Source organism: Egretta garzetta, unplaced genomic scaffold, assembly GCF_000687185.1.
Source record: "Egretta garzetta isolate BGI_Z169 unplaced genomic scaffold, ASM68718v1 scaffold471, whole genome shotgun sequence".
Taxonomy (NCBI): Eukaryota; Metazoa; Chordata; class Aves; order Pelecaniformes; family Ardeidae; genus Egretta; species Egretta garzetta.
In genome coordinates, this window is record NW_009258629.1 from 403,234 (window position 1) to 410,574 (window position 7,341).

Below are 7,341 nucleotides of genomic sequence, written 5' to 3' on the forward strand. Positions count from 1 at the left end.
CTCTCCTGAGCACTGATGGTATTTTAGGGCCTATCCATGCATCTGTACTGTCATGTGACTTCTACTATAAATACATGTAACTTTGCATTTATCAATACTAAATTTAATCTGCCATTTTATTACCATTATCAAAAGGGGTACTATGATTTTTTTCCCAGGTTCGATACGCATTCTTTGTATTTTTCTCTGCATCAGTCCATCCCAAGCATAAGCAGTTTATTCACCTAAACACAAACATGAAATTCCCTTGTAATCTCTGCATCCTTATTCACTGCCCGAGCAGTGCTATCAATGCTCATTTATGAAACTTACTATTGGCAGTTTACATAATGATTACTTTATTTTTAACTTCTTTGAAGTTTTTCACCTCTATTTGAGGCAAAATAACATAAAAGGAGACTAGGCAGTAGTTGCTGTAAAAGCTAATAAAAACGTAGAAAACAGATGCTTCATCCATCCAAATTCTCCAAGTCACAACCAGAAAAAAAACAGACCTGCACTGCTGACTCTTGAATGTCATCTTGCTTCCAGATTGCTTCCAGACTCTCCCATGCCAAAAGCTAATGTGGTCCTGTGAACAAATTATTCTTCTACTGCTCCACCAAAACACACACCATGAAAACAAAGCATTGTTCAGAGATTCATGTTCATCCTGCTGTTTGTCCTTATAAGCACCAAAGCTGTAGGGAAGGACTGCACCTGAACACAAGACGACTCGTCAGCTAGACTTCCTGCTTTGTGTCTCTTCCTCAGATAGCAGGAAGCTCCTTACGTCCTTGTATTGGCAATTAATGTAGTCACCTTACCAGGCTGCCGGTGAGAGAAAAGTAAAGTTCTGTACTCTAAAGAGCTCCATCATGAAATGAGTCAAATCCTTATTCAACTGCAAATACCCTATTTATGTCCTCAAGGACTTTTATACAGTCAGTTTGCACTTCAGAAAGTTTTGCTGCACACACAGTGAAAAAAAGCAAAACCAACATACTCCAGAGTATCATGAGCCAAAACCCAAACAATCACAAGATTTTAAGTACTACATATGTTTTTTTCCTTATGGCTTTACAGCTGTTTGGGCTCACATTTGTGCTTTTAAGTTTGAAACTAAAAATGCTTCTTTTGTTAATGGAAAGCTGATATCCTCACATAACCACAAAACTTCAGAACTCAGACTTTAAGAGAATAAACATCACAAGCTGGCAGTATTAAAAAACATGAGCTGATGACACTGAAGACAAGCCAAAAATGGTAATCAGGATGGGGTATTAGGAGGAATATTCTGTCCTTACTAAATGCAGATTTTCTCATTTATTAAAAGCTTCCATTTCTAACCTCGTGAAATTCATCATGGGTTGCCTCAAGCTTGGAGCTTGGACTGAAGAATTCAGGAGCAGCACACTGCAGAGCCACATGGGGCCCAACACATTCTGAACTTCGGAGTAATTCACAAGGACACTACAGGGCTATTCGTAACAGACAGACTAGCACATTTTCAGAAACTGGGACACATTTTTTGATGTAATAATATCTACCACTCTAATGCAATCCTCATCACAGAAAAGGCAAAATGGTAAAGTAATTTGATTTTACATGTGCTAATTCGCGTGTTTCTTCAGTGTGTGTATCTGAAAAGAAGGAAATTTATGGGACTGCAATACTCCTGTGACTTCACAGAACCTTGTGCTGGAAATTATAATCACATTAAGGCATTATTTTGTGTTCCCAAGGAAGTTGTATCAAGTTTCACTGTTTGCAACAGCCACCTTTGAATCCAAAGTTTACCCAAGGAATTCAATTATGCTTCCTATTGCAGGATGAGCAAATAACAGCATTTGACTTTTACCTCCTGCAGAGGAATTCTACGCTTCTGCTCACTGATCTGTCTTCAGCCAGGTAATTTCCAGTGAGTTAAGTCACCAATCTTTTTATTGCCCTTTTTATACAGCTGCTTGCACCTTTCATTCAGCAAAAACTGTTTGCAATACTAGCTAGGTAGATTCTACCAAGGAAGAGGATTTGTTTTCAGGAGCACCCCTCTTGCAGGTCTTCAGCCAGATCAGGTTCTTGAACTCCCAAACTTACTTATATCAGAAGCATGCTCATTCACGGGAGGTTGCCTCACAGAGTTGATTCCATTTGCTATTCCCAGTTGATTCAGATTTGAGTATTACACTACACAAAGCAAAAATATCAGCAGGACCCTAGCCACAACCACCTCCTCGGGTGAGGGTCTCAAAAATGTCGTTTGGGTTTCTTCCTACATTGCTATGCTGATGCAGAAAGCAGTAAGAAGCAGCAGCACTATCACTTCCAGATTAAGTGACCCTGGCTATGTATATAATAACAAGTAGTGCAGCATAGCAAGAGCTGGTGCTGAAGACCAGGTATTCATACTACCTACTTCAGGCATTTTACTTCAGACTAGTTCTGATCTGGTCCTGTACACTGAAAACCCATTAGTTGAATGCATCTTCCAATCTGGTTTCAACTAAAAAATATCATGTCCATGTGATCTGTGATCACTCTGAAATGCAAACCCACCTACAGTAAGTAGTGGTGACTAAGATTCACTTCAAAAATTCACATCTGATCCAAACACCGATACATTTGCATGCAGCCTGTACACCAGTTGATCTTACACCTGTTAGTTGTCTTTTCCTGGGCTCAGATGTATCTTTATCTTGGAACAACTGTCAGACCCCTCACCCTTGTGGCCTAATCAGATCCCCACACTGAAGAAGGGATAATATCTTAAGATAGAAGCCATTGTGCTCTATAAAGGGTGTAAAATGTCGAGGATGTTATAGCTGATAGGTGAGTCAAGAGACAGCCCCAACAATCCTTATGACAAAAGACAAAATTCATATGATGATAGGGATGTTTAGCAAATGGTAAGAGGGCAAGGCTGCATAGATGTTTGTTGCTCATGTTGCAGGTGGTCTATCAAGCTCCTCTGTGTGCCTCGGAGGAAAAATCCAGGGTTCCTAGTATGGATTTTTCCCTATCTTTCCTTACCCAAAGAAGAGCAGCTACTGGTTTACAAAGTTTCAGTGAAGTAAGACTCGGACCTTCAAACAGATGCCTCCATAACGCCACTCGCAGTACAAGAAAGAATGTTTTGTATGGCCTGCAGATACCAAAAAACTTAACAGGCAAGAGCAATGGGAAGACAGGATCTGAAGTAGATCCGAACCAGTAAGTGATCATGATCTATCCTGTATTACCACTTTCCAAATCAAACCTGCCCAATTAAATGAAAGGGTCCAACTAAATAAAAGGGAAGGTCTTAAAGGTAAGCTGTCCAAGAAAGAAAAGTTGCTTGGAAACACTTTTTTCTTTTACTGTCACCTAATTTTTTAAGACCACCACAGCTTGGCATATGCAGCTTTCCCCAGTCAAGAAAGGCTATGCCTGAATACTAACTATCCAGAACTTGAGGTCAAGACCATTCAGAAACCAAGAAACTCTGAAGGCACTTCAAGGCCTCGTCATCTAAAATTTGAAAATTTAGTTCAGCAAGGATTCTACCCCCCTAAAAGCATACACTCTCTTGCGTTTGCAATACTCATGTTCATCCTTAACTTTTAAGAAAAAAAAAAAAATAAATTACTGAAGTTCACGTGGTTGTTCATGCAAGCGTTTTCTTCCATTTCAGGTTGGCATATACTCTTCATTACCTGCCCCAGAAACATTCTTATATGCAACTAAGATATTACATATTACAGGATACAATTTAAAGATAAGCTATCATATTAAAAATGCTAAATATACAAAATTAAACAGGTTATCAAATTTATCTTACAAACTCTCAGGATCATATAAGATCTCTTCTTTTTTTTATGGTCCCACTGATTCAAATTTCAATATCATCCTGTAAGGTAGCTTTTGAAAGCTCTACACAGATCAGGCTGATACATGCAACTGTTCAGTTAAGACCCTTATCTAGTGCAGAGGATGCCACTGAAGAAGTGTATTGTGAAAGTCCACTCAGCAGCTTAAAATTTGCATTGCAAGTGTCACATATGAAGAACTGAAGCATTGCTATTGCTTCCCCACAAATTCTCCAAGCAAAAATTGTAAGATTAGTCACATGCCATGCTTTTCACAAGATGCATCATGCCATAATTTCTTAAATTAAGCACAGTCTGCTGAACATAGGCCAGCCAACACAAGTCTGTGTATGCACTACAATACTTCCAGAAACCATGCAGCAAGAATGAAGCAGAAGGCGGCTGCAGACACACTACAGGATTACATGGTCACAAAAACCTACAAATCTACATTGATACAAGCTGTGCTCATCTAGAATGTTTTAGAAGAGGTAACTTCAATACAAGGAAAACAAACTGAGTAAAAGGTGCCTCTAAATAAGTGAAGATGGATTCTTTTCTAGAGGTTAAACCTGGTTTAGCTATGCTGATTAAAAAAAAAAAAAACCAAACAAAAAACACAGCACTCCTAACACTGTAATTATATCAACACAAAAATAAAAAAAAAGGCACCAGGGTCAAGAGCCTCTTCTAGCTGTTTAAGACACCAGGGCTAATGCTGCTCTTCTGTTACAATGCAAAACCAGACCCCAGCACCACAGAAGATACTCTTCTAGTAACAGTGCTTTATCAAATGGCATTAGGCATAATTGAGGATCAAACTGTAAGTAGGAGAGGTCCTACACAGGTTCTGGGTATCTACCCATACTACCTTCAGGGCCACAGTTGAAGCTGGCTCCAATTGACCTGGCTGAACATTTTCAATAACCTGCTGATATTAGCAGGGGCTGCAGATATTCAGTGTTTCTTGGCATCAGCTCCTTAAAGGAGAAAGAAAGTCTCCATCAATGTAGGCCCTACCCAGAAAAAATCAAAAGAACCCTCCTAAGAGGTAGCTGAAGGTAGACTCCTCATCGAGAGGGAATGACTCCTGAGTCCATGCAGCAGCAAACCCAACCTCAGTTATCCTAGTCTCCTTTCACTAAACTCCCTCATTCAGCCCTGCTGCTAACCAAAGCTTTTGTCTAATGCTCTGCCAGAAACAACTGCATCCTTCACCTTGCTGTCTGCTTCACACTAAAGGCAGAGGAGAAATCCTCACTGCATGCAAGCTGGAACACAGGTGCCCAGCATGAGGAACCAGCAAAGAGACCTTCTGCTTAAGTTTTGAAGACCACATAAATGCAAGATCCCAACATAAACGCATAAAACAAAAAATTCCTTAACACGTACACTTTTTCCTACTGCTGTTACGAAAGTAACAGGAGGGTTGTTCTACATCTGTAGGTTAACTGCAAGTCTTGCATACTATAACTGCAAGTCTTGCATAAATAAGGAGTAGGCCCATCTTTTACGCTAGGGCAGACTGCGGCAACAGCTTGGTCCTCCAGGCTGAAAGCAGGTTGTAGACAACTAGCTGCCTAACTCACCACCACCAATTCTTTTTGTCAGAGCAGACTTTCTACAGTGTTTGAACCTGCTGTTCATTACCAAGAAGAGCCATTCCACTTACCACCAATGACAGAGAAAGGCGAGGGAGGACCATTCTCCTGCATTTGGTGAAGGAGAAGACTGGAAGGGGAAGTGCTCTGCACAAATGCGCAAGAAAATATTTGAACTGCCAAACAGAATTTGTTTTCTTTCCAAGTTACACACAGATGCAAAAAATTAAAAACTTTCCTATTTTTTTCTCCTTTGCTTCAAAAGAGTTGATGCCAGTTGCAACAAGTATTCTGAAGATCAAGGGACTTCCACTGTAAGAGAAGCGTGGAAACCCCAGCAACAAGTGCTGGTCAGTGATAGATGAAGGCATCCTGGACAGCCCCACAGCATCACTGGACCAGCACCCTGTTTAAACTATTATCCCCAACCTGGGGCTTTCACCATCTATAGAAAATAACTTGGCTGATCTGTAACAACTTCTACATCAAAAGAATCCTTTATGTTTCATATAGCACTATATCATGCACTGTAAGACAGATGAGACCTTGAGAAAGTCTATTTTCAAAGATACACCTTGATACCACAGAAACATTAAGCACAAATTGCATGAACACTCAGGATATCATTATCCCAAAGATTCGTTTTTTTTAGAGGTGGCACCAAAGAAGGCCACACAACAAAAAAGAGGAAAAGGATCAAATAGAGAAAAAGAGTAAGGGGGGGAAAAAAAATGTAGAGCTATTTAATCCCCTCCCCCCTTTAGTTAACACAAAAACATGCTCTCAGTTTCCAAGGCTTACTAAATTTATTGTTCTCGGAGCGGTTGGCCTTCCACACAACAGCCTGTAGCAATCACAAAGGTTAATGCAAGCATTTCAAAAAGTACAGGATGGCCAGTTTCATCTGGATATAAGTTTATAAAGGAAAAAAATCTAAGAAACAGCTCCAGGCTCTCAAGGAGGTACAAGGCTGCACTTGGCACATAGCAAGTTTATTATCAGTATTTCATTAACCAGGTTCTTAAAGAGAAGTCTACCTGCCATTTCTGCTGCACAGGACTCATTTTCTATTCTCTCTCTCTCTCTGTTATTCAAATTCAGGAAGGAAAGCCTAAAACATTTTGTTTTGGTACAAAGCTGAAAACCCCTAAATAAATGTAAGCTATATGAACACAAGAATAATACTTAAGTAAATATTTAATATATTTCTGATTTAGTTAATTTCGTCATCAGAGATGGAAAAGTCAGCCACTGCGTGCAGCCCTCATCTCAATAAGACAAGTCTTCAAATCAATTCACCAAAAAGAGCATCTCTCAGACTTTGTTGACTGGCAGATGATCCTCTCTCGAAAGCCTACACCCACGCACATCGCAGGTGAAGACACCAGAAAGGCCGAGTCAAGTTTCTGACTCCAAATACTTCCCAACTGGTCGCACCAGACACCAACAGCCAACGGGGGCGGCCAGCAGAGCCCTACTCCTCATCGCCCCAGCTGACTCTTACCCACTCTGCAGAACGAAGGAGGAGGCACGGTTTGTGGGCTTAGCATGCCAAGAAACAAAACTTGAGTGATGGGATGGGCCCATCACCCTCTCCGGCTGCGGCGCTGAAGAGGCCAGGTAAGCAGGTACCGTGCTCAAGCAAAGTCGCCAGGCGATTACCTAGCCGTGCCACAGGGCTCGCTTGCCCAGCGTAACCAATAAACGCTACCCCTGAATACCAGCCGCCCGGGCGCAGGGCTGATGCCGCCCAGGGTGACAATTTAGTTCATTCAAGCGTGCCCTAAGCTCATGCATTTAGGAAAAAAACAGCGACCCGGGTCACGGCTTTAGCGACATAATAGCGGCCAAATGAGCGGGGCCGCCGCACGCTTCAGCGGAACCCTGCCGCTTTATCGCCCTTTAGCAGCCCG